This window comes from Cupressus sempervirens, chromosome 10, assembly GCF_028749045.1.
Source record: "Cupressus sempervirens isolate cs-2001-9-10 chromosome 10, ASM2874904v1, whole genome shotgun sequence".
NCBI lineage: Eukaryota > Viridiplantae > Streptophyta > Pinopsida > Cupressales > Cupressaceae > Cupressus > Cupressus sempervirens.
The window spans coordinates 235,474,541-235,494,438 of NC_143127.1; positions in this window are offsets into that span (position 1 = coordinate 235,474,541).

Here is a 19,898-nt window from a genome sequence, read left to right on the forward strand (position 1 = left end):
TAGAGGATGCTACTTGTCTAATTATAAAATTTGATGATGTGTGGCTATGGCATAAAAGGTTATGTCATGTCAATTTTGATAACTTGGTCGGTATCAGTAACATGAGAAAAGTTAGAAGTTTTCCTAAGTTGAAGGAGCTTGATAATATAATGTGCAAACAATGTTAGTTAGGCAAAATAACAAAGTCAAGTTTTAAGAGTAAAACTCATATCTCTAAAGGTATACTAGAGATTTTTCATACTGACTTATGTGGACCAATTGAAGTGCAAAGCTACAAAGGAGTTAAGTACATTATGTTGTTTGCTGATGACTATTCTAGAATGATGACAATTATATTTTTGAAATAGAAATCTAATACTTTCCAAATGTTTAAGTGGTACTTAGCAAGTGTTGAGAAGGAAACATTTAAAAGTCTAAAGTGATTAAGATCTGATAGAGGAGGAGAATTTATGTCAAATGAGTTTGAGATGTCTTGTAATGACAAAGGAATCAAAAGATAGACATCTGCCCTTAGAACCCCTCTACAAAATGGAATAGATAAAAAGAGGAACATATCTATAATGGACTATGCTAGAACACTCATGATGGAGAAAAATGTTGCTTTGAAATATTGGAGAGAAGTTATATGTGCAGATGTCATACCTTGAACCATGTACAAGTCAAGAAAGGTACTCATTCAACACCATTTGAACTATGGTATGGATACTCACCCAATGTAAAATACTTTAATGTATTTGGAAGCAAATGTTATATTCTTAAAGACTTTAGGAATGGTAAACTAGATGCAAAAAGTGAAGAAGGCATATTTCTAGGATATTTCACAAGAATTAAAGCTTATAAGTGTTTAAATACTAACATTAACAAAGTTTTGGAAAGTGCAAATGTGAATTTTGATGAATATATAGAAGTATATGAGGCTGAACCTATGAAAGAACCAGAAGAATACAAATCATTTGTATACTCTTATGAAGGAATGTTTTTTGAAGAAGATGTTACAAATCAAGCTACAAACCAACAACAAGTTTCAATGACTTCCAAGTCACATACTATGAATGTCGTGTTGCATTCAAGAACTGAGCTACATTTAGATGTCAAGTTATAGAATGAAGTAGAAGCACATTTTGATTCTGAGAATAATGTACATGAAAGAGATGTTGAGCTACCTAATAGAAATGTACATAATGACTCTAAAGCTGAAAGATGAAATGAAAAAACTAGAGCTGAACCAAGATTGTCCAAATATGTCAAGAGACACCATCCTAGTACACAGATTATTGGAGATAAAGATGCTAGACCAATGACAAGAAATAGATTGATAAATGATACATGTTTACTAAGCATGAAAGAACCTAAATCTGTAAGAGATGCATTAGAAGATGTAGACTAGAGTAAAGCCATAGAAGAAGAGATTTAACAAATTGAGAAAAATAAAACATGGACTCTAGTTCCAAGACCAAAAGACAAAATGTGATTGGCCTCAAGTGAGTATTTAGAAACAAGCTAGATGAAAATGGTGAAGTCACAAGGAACAAGGCAAGAATAGTTTGCAAAGGATATGCTCAAGAAGAAGGAATTGACTATGGAGAGATATTTTCTCCTGTTGCTAGATTGGAAGGAGTAAGAACTTTACTTGCTTATTCTATATACAAAGGTTTCAAAGTTTATCAAATGGATGTTAAATCTACATTTATAAATGGCATATTAGAAGAAGTTTACATAGAATAGCTAGAAGGTATTGTTGATGTTAACAATAAGAACATGGTATATAAACTACACAAAGCTCTGTATGGTTTGAAACAAGCACCAAGAGCATGATATGAGAAACTTCATAACTATCTTGTGAAGATTGGATTTGCAAAGACTAATGATAATAGCAATATGTACATAAAGATAGAAAAAGACAAAGGTATTTTGTTATCTAAAATTTTTGTTGATGATATCATATTTGGAGTTCAAGATGCTTTATGTAAGGATTTTGCAAATAAAATGAGACAAGAATTTGAGATGTCTATGTTTGGAGAGGTCAAGTTCTTTATGGGTTTGCAAGTATATCAGATGAAATATGTTAAACACATCATTCAGTCAAAATATGTCAAGGAAATACTGAAAACATTTAGATTAGATGATTCCAAACCATTAAGTACACCTATGGTGATAGGACACAATTTGTCAAAGAATGATGATTTAGTTGAGGTGAATCAAACACTGTATAGGTCTATGATTGGAAAACTACAATATGCAGTACATAGCAGACCTGACATGGCATTATTTGTAGGGATAGCTGCAAGATTTTTTGCTAATATAAGGGAGAATCACTTGATGGTTGTAAAGAGAATAATTAGATATCTAAAAGGAATAGAGGAGTATGGTCTATACTATAAGAAAAATGAGAAATTTGAATTAAGAGCTTATATTGATGTTGATTGGGCTAGAAACATTGATAACAGAAAGAGCACCAGTGGAGGAGCATTTTTCTTAGGAAAGAGGCTAGTGACATGGACTAGCAAGAAACAAAGCTACACCTTACAATCTACCTGCTGAAGTTGAATATGTTGTTGTTGTTATAAATTATACAAACATTGTATGGATCAAATAGTAATTCAAAGGTATGAAAGAAGAGGTCATAGACCTAGTGACAATTTATTGTGATAATACAAGTGCTATAAATATATCAAATAATCTTGTGATGCACACAAATACTAAGCACATAGCAATCAAGTATCATTACTTGAGAGAATTAGTTCAAGATAAAGAGGTGAAGATGGAATATGTTAACACCAAAGAAAAAATTGTTGATATCTTCACAAAAGCGTTACCTAAGGATTCTCATGAGTATCTAAGAGGTAAACTAGGGGTGATACCCCTATCAAAGGCTATCTAAGTAACAAAATGAGTACCCTATATCAAATAAGCTAATTTTATATGTTGCATATTGATGTAGAGGATCTTGTTTTAGGAGCTGCCTAAAGTAAGCAAAGAGGTGGAACTACAAATTAGTCACAAGTAAGGTGACAAAGGGAGAAATTGAAGAAGTCCATATCTTCATGTTAAGATGACAAGTCTTTGGCATTATTGTCAAAGACAGAGATAATTTTTGATTATGTAGTATACATAAGAAAGAGGAAGATAGTTATTTATTAGGAAGAACAAAGAAAGAGAAATCCTAACATCTACCCAGTAAGAGGGAGATACAAAAAGAAATTCAGAGGGAGTTATAAGGAAGAGTTTTGTCACCTATTCAAAAGATGGAAGTTGCTAATAGAGGGAGAGATTTCAATACAAAGAATTATTTTCTTTTTAGTATTGTCTTACTATTTTAACCTAGTTAGTTTGGTCGATAAGTTTGGTTTGCCATCAATGCCAAAGAGGGAGATTTTTGAGAATAGATTGAAGAAGATTGTTGAAGTATGATCAATATGTTTCAATCATTATTTTGTCACTAATGTCTAACCTACTATTTGTTAGTGAGATAACTACTTATATGACTTAAGTACTATCACTTATTTGATTGATGAAGATGATTTGATAAAAATATGTAACAATAGCACCTAGAGGAAAGGTTGAGTTATGATTATGTAAAGAAGTACATGAATCAGTTAAGACAGTGATAACATGATGTGTTGATAATCTACTTAAGGTTGCAAAGGCTTGTAACACTAAGAAATTTTTAAGAAAAAGTTAAACAAAGTTTGTCTACCAAGCTTGACTGAGTGGATAGTAGGTTTCGAGCAAAGTAAATGGAAATTGAGTAGAAAATTAGTTTGAGACAAATAAAAGTCTATTCTAGTGTATGTCGAGCAAAATAGTGGATACCAAGTGAAGTTTAGTTGATGATGAGAACCAGTAAACTTTAGTTTGTGCTAAGTGATTTTTTAGAAGATGTTAAAAAATGTAGTATATACCAAGCATTAGAAGCAAATTAATGCCAAGTGGCTACATTATTTGAAAGATCATGAATTTGATGGATCTGAGATTACTAATTTGTTTTCTTGGATTGTGTGAACTAGGTGGAAGATAAGATTGATGAGCTGGTGGAACAAATTTTAAGGTAAACCATTTTTTAGGAAAATTCAAAGCTGAATTGAAGGAGAAGTTTCTAGAAGAGATATGAAATATGGGGCAGATTCATTGTATCCTACCTAATCTACCATAAACCTAAATTGGACAATAGAGAATGAGTGGCAAAAGATCTTAATTTCCTCTTTATAGGAATGGTTGGACAAAAGCAAGGGTTGTCATGTGTGAAAACCTAAGGAAGAGAGGGAGTCAAGGTTTTTGCTTCATCAAGTAACCTAAGAGAAGAGTCTACAATGGCATGTTAAGAAAGAAGGCTTAAGGGTATGAATGCTTGAAGGGTGAACAAGCTATCAAAGCTTAAATGTGTGAAAGACAAGTAGATTGGAGGACTGAAATAGTGATCTGTAATCTACAAATGGAGTTGTAAGTTGTTATTAGATGAAGCCTTACTATTATTCTCTAATAATTGTATTAGTCTAGGGTAAATATTTTGGATTGAGGTTGACCCAATAGTCATTTGTAAATATTTTAACAAGGTGACATTCCAAATGAATGGTCTAAAGTCCTCTAACAAGGCTCACTTAAAATAGGGTGATTAAAATCCTTTAACAAGGTCACATTTAACAGTGTGTATTGTAACCTTTAATAGGGTTGGCCTTTCATAGAGTATCACTTTAGAGGAGAGAAAAAGAGTAGCATGTTACTGGTAGTTTTTCCCAAATTGGGTTTCCATGTAAATCATTGTGTCAAGTGTGTTGATGAATCTATTATGTTTCATGTTTACATTTCTGCAAGTTGATTTGAAAGTAACCTACAAGTTTTTGAGTGATTGCATAATCTAATGGATGCATGCATGATGATAAATATTTATGGATTCACTAAGCTATGAAAAGTTTTATTTATACCTCTAGACCTTGGATAATTTATTCACCCCCCCCCCCCCCCCCCCCTCCACTTATTCTAAAGTATTCCAACAGATTATTCACTTGGAATGTCACCTAGTTAAAGGATTTAAAAATGACTGTCGAGTCAACCTTAATCCAAAGGATTTACCCTAGACTAATACAATGATTAGAAAGTAATAGTAAAGCCTGATCTAATAATAAATTACAACTCACTTGCATATTACAAATCTTTGTTTTTAGTCCTCCATTCTGCTTGGTTTTCACACACTTTAGCTTTGATAGATTGTTCACCCTTAAAGAATTCATACTCTTAATCCTTCTTTCTTTGTATGCCAATTATAATCTCTTATATTAGGCCACTGAATAAAGAAATACCCTAGACTCCTTGTCTTCCTCAAGTTCTCACACGTGACAATCTTTCCTTCTAACTAACTCCCTCTATAAATAGAGATTTAATATCTTTTCCCTCTTAACTACAATCATCCATTTTAGGATTAGGTAGGATATAATGGATCTACCCACTTTTGCATTTGGTTCTGTTAGAAACCTCTTCTTCAATCCTCCTTGAATTCATTACAAAATTGTTTATCTTTGATTCTATGATGCCAAATCATCATAGTTATCTTCCACACACTTCACACAATTCAACAAAAAAATAGTCAACTCAATTTTTTCAAATCTATGATTTAGCATGAATACTAGAACTTGACATCAATATGTTGTTACTTGACTTTCATATTGTTCTTCCACTTGGCTTGCACTAGTTCACTTGACGAGCACTAAAGTTTATTGATGCTCAACATCAACTTAACTTTACTCGGCTTATACTATGTTCACTCAGCATACACTAAATCTTCACTTTTCTTGGCTCCAACTAATTTTCTTCTTGGCTTGCACTAAATTTTTTTGGCACCTACTATGCACTCAGTTAAGCTTGGCCAACACAATTCTTCTTACTTTTTCTTTTAGACTTAACTATTATATCCAACCTTTGTAGCCTTAAGTAGATAAACAATACACTATATCATCACTATCTTAACTAATATTTGTACTCCTATTTCATACCATAACTAAACCTTACCTCTAGGTGCTCTTGTTATCTCATTTGATCAAATCCTCTTCATCAATCAATCAATTGATAGTACTCAAATCAACTAATAATTTGTCTTACTAGTAAGTAGGAGGTTTGACATTGTTGGTTAACAGTTTGTCAATCCTTTTAACTTGGCTTTACCTTGACTCTAGATGCCCAAAATGTAAGGAACAAAAAGGATGTTCCCCAACAAATGGGTCAGTGTATATGTATTCTATCACTACCCTCTGAATTGATTAGGTACAACTCCCTATGATTTGCAATGATGTGCAATGAATATGGTTTTATGAGGTCAAAATCTTAAGTTGATAAGCTCTTAACCTAAGAGCAGTAAAGGCTAACCAAATTGTTTGTAGTCACAAACAATTTAGGCAAAGTAGTTTTCAGCAACCTATCACACCCCATGGAATGATTGAAATATATTATCATAAGATTTCTAACTCTTACTTTTAAACTTAATGTAGTGTTAATCATCTAAATGCAAGGAGAAATGGAAAAATAGATGTACATGAGAGAAAATGGAATTTCTTTGACTACCAAAGTTGATGAAATGGAATTCAGAAAATTACTAATAGATTCATAAAAATTGTCTTCTGAATTCCAATGAAACTTTCTTAACATAATATGAAATGAAAAAGAGAGGAAGCGGAATCATATATAAGGAAAGTAAATCAAATCACTTTCACTAAAAAAATGAAATGGAATCCACCTAATTATCATAGGTTCACATATAATTATCCTTCAACTTTTTATGCAGAACTAATCTAAGAAAAGGAAACAAAACATGACTAGTAGATAGAAAGTAAATGGAATTACAGACTCATTCACCATCAAGTTTTCCAACCCTTGTTATGTCAAAAGATATTACATTGATAGTCTATTGTTATCATTTCTAAATTGTGGTAGAGAAATAGTCATATAATAAAGAATAAAATATGGAAATATCCAATTTATATCGTGATATAAGCATGTGCTATCTCTTCTATTGATGATTTTGAATCCATGATATTCCTACAAACACACCATGACTGTTCATCTTCATGTTGTCTCAAAAAAATCTATAGAAATTCATTTATTCTCCATTTTTTGTTGTTTCATGCTAAACCCACATATTTAATATTCTAACAGTCATTGCATTTTTAGATTCTAACCATTGATGTTAAATCAATGATCATGATTTAAACATTGAGACTTTATTTTATGTTTTCTGTCATGCCCAAAATACAAGGAAAAAACACACCAACAATTTTTTTTTAACTAATAATCCACTATATAGATACATACTACACTACAATAGTTACAAGAAGTAGATGAAGGATTAAGAGTGAGTTTTGAATGCATATCATTAAGATGCAGAGTGGACATCTTCCACATAATGTACAGGTTTGAACCCCCAAGTCCTAACACTATGGAAACACTTAGTTTTGATTGAATGAGTTGATTGATTAACATTTAGGTTTAATTTACAAAGGTATGACTTTCAATTCAATTTACATTTTGGGGTTTCCAAATTCATAAGTCAACTATGAAACTATCCCTTTTAACACTATACTAGATCAATCTCTAAGCGGAATCTAATTTAGCATTTAAACGTTAATCTATCACAACATACTAAAATTGAATTATAGATAATATCATAACCTATTTTATACTGATTCAATACATTAAATACTCGTCATTAAAAAAATTACGACATATTACCTAGCAAAAATAATCCTAAATTGGCTATGCAAGAGCCCTTCGATAACCCCTTCAAAACTATAACCTTAGTGTTGAACACGTTACATCCTTTAAGAATGTTCGTTATACATGTTCCCAATGTTTTGGAGGAACTTCTTAAGCTAATTGAAAACATCAACTATTGGACATCAAAATATTTAAACATTTAATCCATAAGTTAGCTCAACATTAAAGTGTTCATCTGATTTAGTCTTAACTAAGTAGACTAATGTTCATGGTTACATGCAAAACTTCATCAAAACTATAAATTATAGGAATTGGATTTTTGAGGTTATTTAAAAATATTTTGATATTAAAACTAAAACTAAATCATTTTTTTAAAATAATTATATCCCTATATTTTATCTCCAAAAATTACAAGACAACATATATAAATTCTAAACTAATAATCGATTATATAAATAAAGCTTCCATTCATGATTTAGTTAAAAACACTCTAATATAACTTGAACAATAAAAATTAAATCTAATTATTATTTAACCACTTTAAACTTTTAATTAAATCCTAACACTAAAGCATACTTAACACAACATAAAGTAAAACTTACCCCAATACTTCTATCTCAAACAATTTAACTTTCATATTAAAAATAAATAATCATTTTCATTTAAAAGCTAACTTTATTTTCAAAATAATAATAATCATTATTCACTAACATTAAAAATTAACAACTAATTTTAACTTTCTAAAAATAATTAAAATCTAATATTATTTACTCTAACACAAAACCCCATGCAATCCTTGCTAACACTTAACTCAAAAATAACTTAACATTTAACAATAAATCTTAACTTAAACTTTAACATAATCTAAATAAATTAACTAACAAACTAATTTTAACATCTAACTCAAAGCTTTAACTACAATATTAAAACCAAAAATAATAAACTATCTACACTAATACTAACTTCTAACACTAATTACTATCTAACTTTAACTACCCCTAAGCCATCTACCCCATATGACTACCTATACTTGGAAAGGGGGACAAGTAGGTTGTCCCACCTACTTTCCCCACTACCCAGTGCCTCATGCACTTCCCCAAGCAGCAGCTACTAAGGAGTAGGTAAGGCATGATAAGGACTAATTTTAAAGTCTAACATCTCCTTAAATTTGATTGGAGGGTGGTTTTCAAAGTAAAGTTTGAACTTTTTGTTATGCAGATTTATTGTTTGAACAGCCACTTTTTTTGACTTTTCCTCCATCTTGTCCCAAGGGCTACATACCATGTGAAGATTTAAGCAGGGTGACATTTGCAAGATAGATGAGCACTTATGTTTTAGAGCATAGTAGTTACATCTTAGGATAGGATAGAATATATTTTTATTTTTTAAATTTTATTTTATTTTTAATTTTATTTCATACTAATATTCAAAAGAATGTCAAGAGATATTTAAAGAGAATCTAAAAGATAATATGCCCTATTGCAAAATGGGATTAATTTCTTTCTTCATAGAAAAGGCATAGAGCTTTTAGCTCTAAGAATGAACAATTTTATCAAGACCCATTTTTTTTTCTAAGTGTCAAATTTTGAATGCAAATAATATTTTCATGGCAAGGGGAGTATATTTTTTTTTCTCTAATTTTATTTATAGAAAAGGGGTTTAATGTAATGCTTGAGTATTCAAATAGGATTGTTATGCTTCCTAATAAACATGAGGATACAAATGAAGTACCAATCATAACATCAAATTTTCTTAACATATTTTGAACTCAAATTCAATAACTCAATATATATTATCGTTTTATCTAATTAACATTAATCAAATGAGTACAATTTTGAACCATAAGAATGCCATAGAAAAGGGTAAAACATCATTGTATCCACTTTCTGATAAATAAATGCATATAAATTAAATTACAAGAAATATCAAATGAAAGGAACATACTCCATTTTTTTAATCCAATCATCTAATTCAAGGACTCCCTCAGGAAAGAACCAGGGAAGAAAACTCAAGATTGTAGTCATATCCATAATAAGTTTAACAATCACATTATTACAACAAAATCTCCCAACACATTTTGAATAATAACTCTGAATTTCCTACTTGGCTCCATAATAGGGTAGCCAGTATGAAATCTTCAACACATCAAGGTAACCATGGAGATAACAAAACTAATCTGGAGAGAAACAACTTTAGCACAAAGACATAATCAATCATTTACTCCCATCCCATTTTTTTACAATAGGTTTGTCATTGGACCAGACTAGGGAGAAGGTGGATTTTTTCATATAGGAAATGTCAATCACAATACCATAATAGGTGCCCTTTCAAGGCTATAATCACAAGAACTTTCATTCTTCCATTTCTCAAATTTTAAAACTCAAAACATGGTTTCTACTGAGGATTAGGGGCCCATAACACCTATCTCCCTCTTCTCATCCTGAGGAGAAACTCTGCATTGTCAGAGTCCATTTAAAGCCCTCCTCTTGTACATGGCCACTTCTACCCTATCTAAGGGTGAGTAATGTCAATATAACCCTTACAATCCCTTCAAAAATAAAATGTAAAATACAAAAGAAAAACATATAAAGAATCCCATTACAATCCCTCCCAACATGTTCATCAAACACACGAGCATACATATGCAAAAGAAAGTTGCTTAAGAATGAAACATAGCATGAACAAAGTGAGCTTGAAGGGTTCCTACCTTCATAATAAGGTTATGGAAACTAAAATTTGAGAAGAGCTTCCCTTCCTTCTCCTTCAATCCTAAATTTATCTCTAAAACTAGAGGTTGGATAAACAACCTTTCACTCTCAAATCTACCTCTAAATAGGCTCCTAACTCAATGACTTCAAAAATGCAATAACTCCCCCACTTGACCAAGGGCTTTTAGAGTCTTCTAACTCAATCCTATCATTAAGACTAACCTCAAGGTGGAGTTTAACTTACCAAACTCATGATGAAACTTTAATTTTTGCAATAAAGAAAAAATGGGATATTTGGGTGACCACAAAAGTCAACAAAATCAGCTAGAGTGGAAAATGCCCCCAACCCATACCCATACCCCTTAGGTACTTAGTTTTCATGATTTTTGGCCTCTAGTATTATTTAGGGATCTATCAAAAAGCTTGAAAATTTTGGACTCTCTAAAAACCCTCAAAAATGCAAATTAATCACTAATCCTAATTAGAGTAATTAATCTCGATTAATAAATTGGTTATTAAAAAGGTCACTAACCTAGTCCAACTTAGATCTTCAGACTACTCAGTTACTCCTACTCATCATGTTGAAATGCATATACAAATCATGAGTGTCAAGTGACACTATAAAATCACTGTTACAAAACATTAACACTTAATAATTATAGAATGATACACACATTCAATTTATGATACAAAAGAAATATGAAACAACAAGGTCTGCATCTTTTATTAGATTCAACCTTGGTTTTCACAAACTGTACATAGGGTCCTATTTCAGTTCTTCATTAGATTTTTTGGCTAATAATCTTGCACACTCATTTCACATATCAGTAACTCGAGAAAAATCACATACATATATTCAAAACTTATCTAGATAGTCACATAAATCAAAACATAAATCTTTCATATAATTAACTATTTAGTTCATTTCTACTCACATTTAATCAGTAGTAATTACATAATCAATATAATGTAACTTATTCATTAATTTAGATAAAAATACTAAAATAATCATCATTAGGCATGCATATACCTAAACATCATAAAAATCACCAATAATAAATACTAAACTATCTAAATGTGTATAACCTAATCTTTGAGGTACCATAATCAACAACATCATCATCAAGTGAAACACCTTGTATCATCATTAGTGCAAATCAATGTTTACATAGTTGAGATAATGTAGCAGTTCTCAAATCACTAAGTATGTAAAACATGAATGTATCATCTGATCTTAGTTTCTATTAGGACATCTAAACCATAAGAAAATACTTCATATCCATTCCAATTCTCCTATTAAAGGTTTAACAGAGAGATTCATATTTAATAAGTACATGCGAGGAAGGAACTTACTGTTGGAAATGATTGAAAAAGATCATAATGGAACTGGTAAAGAATTTTTTCAATCATTATTTTGTCATTGATTTCAAACTTGCTACTTGTAGGAATGACAATTGCTTAAGTGATCCAAATACTATCAATTGGTTGATTGACAAGGAGGACGCAATCAATAAGATGTAACTAGAGCACCTAGAGAAAGGTTGAAGTTATGATGTTGTAAATAAGTATAAAGATTAGCTAAATCATTGATGAAATAGTGTATTGATGGCATACTCTAATACACAAAGGATGGACACACTGAGACACATCAAAGATATAAGGTTTAACTAAGTCATTTGTAAAGCCTAACTAAGTTCATTAGAGAGATCTGAGCAAGCTACTTAGAGCCAAGAAAATTCGCACTTGAAGCTGAGCAAGTTCAACTTTAGTGTGTGTCAAGCAATCCTTCAGGTGCCAAGTAACACAAAATTGTTCAAGTGCCGAGCATTAGAAAAAGGTAATGGATGCCATGTAAGTCTTTGAGTTCCAAGCAAAGAAGAAATGCTATAGGTGCCGAGTACCAGTAAAATAACAATAGAAGTTGAGTAACACTGAAGGAGCTAAGCATCAGTAAACCAATGATGTTGAGTTGCTGCATTATTTGTTAAGTCAAAAGATTTGCCAAATTAGTGACGATAAGTGTGTTACATCAAATTTTTTGAATTAGTTGGATGATAAGGATGATGAGTATATGTTACAAAATTTTATGTAAACCATGCAAACCAATTCAAGGTGAATGCTGATTGATCTATCATGAAATTTCTAGAAGAAGCAATTTGGAGAGAAAAAAATAGCATTTTCTCAAAATCAAATTAAGATTTGAGTGGGAAATGAAGAATAGAACTTCTTTATAAGGAGTTACAGGTCAGAGATCATGCGTGTGTGAGAGCGAGTTAGACATAAATGTGGTCGTGTGAAGGAGCCAGGAGAAGGCTAGTGTGAAGTGTCAAGAAAAGGACACAGTGAGGAGTAAGAACAGAGCATCAAGACTCTGAGTTAATCAAGTGACCATAGAGTGCATTGGCATAATAAGTGGAAGAACTCAAGGAGATAGATCTTGAAGGGTGAACAAGCTATCAGCACTACAAGGAAGAAAAGCCAAGCAAAGAAAATAACTAAAGAGTGATCTAAAATTTGCAAGGTTAAAGTTGCAATCTTTATCAGGTCAAAACCTTTCTAATAATTTCTTACCATTGTATTAGATATTGAAATCCTACATTGATAGGTTAGCTTAATAGCTAGGTTGATAAGCCTCAAGAAAAGGATAGAAGATCCCCAAGAGAAGGATAAGATATCCTCATGAGAAGGATAAGAAATCCTCAGGAGAAGGATAAGAGATCCTTAGGAGGAGGATAAGAGATCCTTAGAGAGGGATAAAAGATTCTTTTGAGAAGGTAACTATAAATCCTATGGACTTGGGTGAGCCTAAAAACTCTATGTAAATCCTTTAATAGGGTGACATTCTAAGTTGAATGTTCTTAAGTCCTCTAACAGGGCACACTCCTAACAGGGTGTAGAAATCTTTTAATAGGGTCACATTTAACAATGTGTTGTAGCCTTTAAAAGGGTAGACCATCAGAAGTGGTTGAAATTAATTGCATAGTTATTTTGTGGGTATCATCTCCACCCCAGTTTTACCTTCTTATTCTTGGAGGGTTTCTGGGTCATCAAAATCCTTTTTGTTATGGTGTGATGCATGTTTACTTTTCATGTTTAATTGCATGCATGATAAGAAAGTAAAAAGGATAGTACTTCTGATTCACCTGTGTTTTATTAGAAAGTTTGATTGGACATTATTGGACCTTGAATAACTAATTCACCCCCCCTCTCAGTTATTTTAAATAATTCTAACAATTGGTATCAAAGCTCACTACTGATTTGTTTCAAGGTACTAGCAGCAGTAAGATCAAGATGTCCAAGAGAGAAGTTCTCAATCTAAACAAAGACAACTTTGTTGCATGGCAAAGTCTAATGAAGCTACACCTTGGATCAATAGGTAACTATGCACAGAGCTCAATCACAGTTGATCATGTAGACCCTACAGGACCCCTCATTGCAGATGACATGAGCAAGAAGAAGGAGCACAATCAAGCAATGTTAGATATTGCTTCAGCACTAAGCTATGTCGAGTATGATGACATCAAAGAATGTGGTACTGCACATCAAATGCGGGAAACATTATCAAGAAACTATGGAGGTGATAATAATGTCAAGAGAGCCTAAGAGGAAATTTTGATGACATGAAAATGGAAGAAGGAGATAATGCTACTCAATACGGTGCAAGGATGAAAGAAGTGGTAAGTGCCATAAGAAGCCTAGGAGGATAGTTAGCAAAAGAAATAGTATGTAGAAAATACTTGAGAACTTTGCTTCCTATCTATGCTATAAGAGTTTCAGCCATCCAAGAGCTAAGGTGTGTACCAAGCAATGCATTGTCATTTGAAGGAATAATTGGAAGACTCACTACCTTTGAGCTATCCAACTTTGACAACTACAAGCCAGAAAACTTTGAATCTGCATTCAAAGCCAAGATGACAATAAAAGATAATGAGGAGGTGCAAACAAAGAAAAATAGTGGAAAAGGAAAGTATGTATCTAGTGACAGTAGCACTGATGAAGATGATGTAGACCAATTGGAGGCATTGCTAGTAAGAAGATTTCACAGAGGAAGAGGAAAATTCAAAGGTAAGCTGACAATCATTTGTTTCAATTGTAATGAATTTGGCCATATTGCAGCAAGATGCACACAAAAGAAAAATTACAAGGATGGAGGCAACTTCAAGAACAAAAAGGAGGACAAAAAGGACTACAAAGGTAAAGGCAAAAGATGCTACATTATTGAAGAAGACTTTGACGAGAATGATGATGAAGTAGTCTATGTGGTTATGAAAGATGAATCAGATGAAGATGAAACAACTGCCCTGGTAACCTGCATGAACAAGAATGATAAATGGATGATAGAAAGTGGATGCTCTCATCACATGACTGGAGATAAAAATAAGTTCATTTCTTTTACTCAATATGAAGGAAATAGTGTTAGATGTGGTAACAATGCACCATGTCAGATCAAAGGGAAAGGTAGCATCAAGCTTACTAAAAAGATATCATGTGATAATGCATACTATGTTGAAGGCCTAAATTATACCTTGTTAAGTGTCTCACAGTTAGGCAACATAGGATGCAAGGTTGAATTTAAAAATATAGTTGCTAAGTTTTATGATTCCCAAGGAAGTCTATTAGGAAAAGGTGACCAGACTAGGAGTAATTTATTCTACCTAGACATGGAAGATGCTTCTTGTCTCATTGTTCAAACTAATGATAAATGGTTATGGCACAAGAGGCTATGTCATGTAAATTTTGACATTCTAATAAGCCTCAACATAATGAAGAAAGTCAGAGGTCTACCAAAGTTGAAAAATCCTGATAACACCATGTGCAAACAATGCCAACTAGGGAAAATGACCAAGTCAACTTTCAAAAGCAAGGCTTATACTTCTACTAAAGTATTAGAGCTAGTTCATACTAACTTGTGTGGTCCTATTGAAGTGCAAAGCTACAAAGATGAAAAATACATAATGTTATTTATAGATGACTATTCAAGGATGATGACAGTCATGTTCCTGAAATAAAAATCAGATGCATTCCAAATGTTCAAATGGTACTTGGCCAGAGTTGAGAAAGAGACTGGGAAGAGCCTAAAATGTCTCAGATCTAATAGAGGAGGTGAATTCACATCAAGAGAATTTGAAGAATTCTGCAATGAAAGAGGAATCAAAAGGTAGACATCAGCACCTAGGACTCCACCTCAGAATGGTATAGCAGAAAGAAGAAATAGATCAGTCATTAACTATGCCAGGACCTTAATGATGGAGAAAAATGTTGCACTCAAGTACTGGAGAAAAGCTGTAAGTACTGCAGTCTACACACTCAATAGAGTTCAAGTCAAGAAAGGTACAAATGCTACACCTTTTGAATTATGGTATGGGCATTCTCCTAATGTAAAGCATTTCAAAATGTTTGGATGCAAATTCTATATATATAAAGAGTCTAGAAATGGAAAGTTTGATGCAAAGTGTGAGGAAGGCACATTTCTTGGTTATTCTACTAGAAGCAAAGCTTATAAGTGCTTGAATATTAATACTAAAAAAAGTAGTAGAAAGCACAAATGTGAAATTTGATGAGCTTGTAGAAGTTCAAAGTGTTGAGAAAACCAAGAAAGCAGAAGAATACAAGACCTTTTTATACTTTTATGAAGGTATACCTAATAATGGTGAAGTTGCAACTTAGAATAACAATCAGCAACAAAATCTAGCATCTGCTGAATCACAGACAGTGAATGTCGAGCTACAGAATACAGAGAATGTTCATTCAGATTCTAAGAACTATCAGCAAAAATAAAATGAAGAAATATCTGATGAAAATACACATGAAGGTTCAGATTCTGAAAGAGACAACATGCAAACAAGGAAAGAACCAGTATTAGCAAAGTATGTAAGAAGACATCATCCTGCAGATCAAATTATTGGAAACAAAGAGGTAGGGCCAATGACAAGGAATAGACTCAGAAGTGAGACATGTCTACTCAAAAAAATGGAACAAAAAATAGTAAGTGAAGCCATAAAAGATGGTGACTGGTACAATGCTATGAAAGAAGAAATAGAACAAATTGAAAAGAACAAGACATGGACCTTAGTCTCAAGACCAACTGACAAGAATATAATTGGAACCAAGCAGTTTTTTAGAAACAAGTTAGATGAGAATGGTGAAGTCACAAGGAACAAGGTAAGACTAATCTATAAAGGATATGCACAAGAAGAAGGACTAGACTATGGAGAAACTTTTGCTCCAGTTGCTAGAATGGAAGGAGTAAGGACCTTACTGGCATATGCAACCTTCAAAGGATTTAAAGTCTATCAAATGGATGTAAAGGCCACATTTCTGAATGATATACTTGAAGAGGAAGTCTACATAGAGAAACCAAAAGGTTTTTTTGATGAAAAGAACAAAAATAAGGTATGCAAATTGCATACGGCTCTATATGGATTAAAGCAAATTGCATACGGCTCTATATGGATTAAACCTCTATATGAGAGACTTCACAAGTATCTAGTGTAAATAGGATTTGAAAGAACTGATGATAACAACAACATGTACATCAAATTAGAAGAAGGTAAGGATATCCCTGTATCTAAAATCTTTGTGGTTGACATAGTTTTTGGAGGAAAGGAAGTGCTTTGAAAAAGTTTTGCTGACAAAATGAAACATGAGTTTGAAATGTCTATGTTTGGAGAAATCAAGTTATTTGTTGGATTGCAAGTACATCAACTAAAACATGGTATATTCATGACACAATCAAAGTACATCAAAGAGATACTCAGGACATTTGGATTGGAAGACTCCAAACTAGTCAGCACACCAATGGCAATAGGACATAAGCTATCCAAAAATGATGAATCAGCTAAAGCCAATCAAACAATGTACAGATCCATGATTGAAAAACTACAATATGTTGTACATAGCAGACCATACATAGCACTAGCAGTTGGAATAGTGGCTAGATTCTCTGCTAATCCTAAAGAAAATCATCTCATGACAGTAAAAAGGATAATGAGGTATCTCAAAGGAACTGATGATTTTGGCCTATATTACAAAAAGAATGAGAAGTTTGAGCTCAATCCTTACATAGATGCAGATTGGGGAGGCAATATTGATGATAGGAAAAGCACAAGTGGAGGAGCATTATTCTTAGGTAAAAGGCTAGTTACTTGGACTAGCAAAAAACAAACCTACACATCTTAGTCCACTACAGAATTAAAATATGTGGCAGCAGTAGTCAATTGCACAAACATTGTATGGCTTAAACATCTATTGAAAGGAATGAAAGAAGAGATAATCAAACCTGTGATACTGTATTGCTATAATACAAGTGCTATAAACATATCCAAGAATCTAGTAATGCATGCAAAAACCAAGCATATTGCAATCAAGTATCACTATGTCAAAGAATTGGTGGAAGAAAAACAAGTGAAGATGGAGTACATTCACACAAAGGAACAAATTGTAGATATCTTCACCAAACCATTGCCCAAGTATCCTTATGAATATCTTAGAGGCAAGTTGGGGGTAATGCCCCTAACTCAAGCAGTCTAAAGCAACAAAGAAGTTTCCCTACATCAACAAGAATAGATCATTAAAATATCAGAATAATGATGTAGAGGATGACAATAGGAACAAAAATTCTAGATCAGTCACAAGCATGGTGACAGAGGGAGAAAACATGAAGATGCAAAGCTTATAATTAGCATGTTGAAGATGCTACATCTTTCACATTTATGTCAAAGAGGGAGATTTATGAGAAAATGATCAATGAAAGGTAAAGATATGGAGATGCATGAGATCAGTAGTAAGGATGCAGCAGTCAGGAGGGAGAAGCAGAACCAAAGATTCAGTTTGTATCAGAAAAAGATGGAGTTATATACCAAATAGAAAATGTATCTAATTTTGGTGGTAACTAAGTTGATCAGCTCAATCAATTGATTAGTTTGGTTTTCCATCAATGCCAAAGAGGAATATTGGTGGAAATGATTGAAAAAGATCATAATGAAACTGGTAAAGAATGTTTTCAATCACTATTTTGTCATTGATGTCAAACTTGCTACTTGTAGGAATGACAATTGCTTAACTGATCCAAATACTATCAATTAGTTGATTGACAAGGAGGAGGCAATCAATAAGATGTAACTAGAGCACCTAGAGAAAGGTTGAAGTTATGATGTTGTAAAGAAGTATAAGGATCAACTAAGTCATTGATGAAATAGTGTATTGATGACATACTCTAAGACATAGAGGATGGACACACTGAGACACATCAAAGATGTAAGGTTTAACTAAGTCATTTTTAAAGCCTAACTAATTTCATTAGAGAGATCTGAGCAAGCTAGTTAGAGCCGAGCAAATTTGTAGTTGAATCCGAGCAAGTTCAACTTTAGTGTGTGCCGACCAATCCTTCAGGTGTCGAGTAACATAGAATTATTTAGGTGTCGAGCATCAAAAAAAGGTAATGGATGCCAAGTAAGTCTTCAAGTGCTGAAAAAAGTAGAAATGCTATAGGTACCGAGTGCTAGTAAAATAACAATAGAAGTTGAGTAACACAAAAGGAGCTGAGCATCAATAAACCAATGATGTCGATTTGATGCATTATTTGTTAAGTCAAAAGATTTTCCAAATCAGTGACGATAAGTTTTTTACATCAAATTTTGTGAATTAGTTGGATGATAAGGATGATGAGTAAATATTACAAAATTTTATGTAAACCATGCAAACCAATTCAAGGCAAATGCTGATGGATCTATCATGAAGTTTCTAGAAGAAGCAATTTGGAGGGAAAATAATATCATTTTCTCAAGATCAAATTATGATTTGAGCAGGAAATGAAGAACAAAACTTCTTTATAAGGATTTACAAGTCAGAGATCATGCATGTGCAAGAGGGAGTTGGTCATAAGTGTGGTCATGTGAAGGAACCAGGAGAAGGCTAGTGTGAAGTGTCAAGAAAAGAACTGAAGAGTGATCTAAAATCTACAAGGTTAAAGTTGCAATCTTTATCAGGTCAAAACATTTCTAATACTTTCTTACCATTGTATTAGATATTGAAATCCTACATTGCTAGGTTAGCTTAACAGCTAGGTTGATAAGCCTCGGGAAAAGGATAGAAGATCCCCAGGAGAAGGATAAGAGATCCTTAGGAGGAGGATAAGAGATCCTTAGGAGGAGGATATGAGATCCTTAGAGAGGGATAAAAGATTCTTTTGAGAATGTAAATATAAATCCCATGGACTTGGTTGAGCCTAATAGCTCTATGTAAATCCTTTAACAGGGTGACATTCTAAGTTGAATGTTCTTAAGTCCTCTAATAGGGCACACTCCTAATAGGGTGTAGAAATCCTTTAATAGGGTCACATTTAACAATGTGTTGTAGCCTTTAACAGGGCAGACCATCAGAAGTGGTTGAAATTAATTGCACAATTATTTTTTGGGTATCATCCCCACCCCAATTTTACCTTCTTATTACTGGAGGGTTTCTGGATCATCAAAATCCTTTGTGTTATGG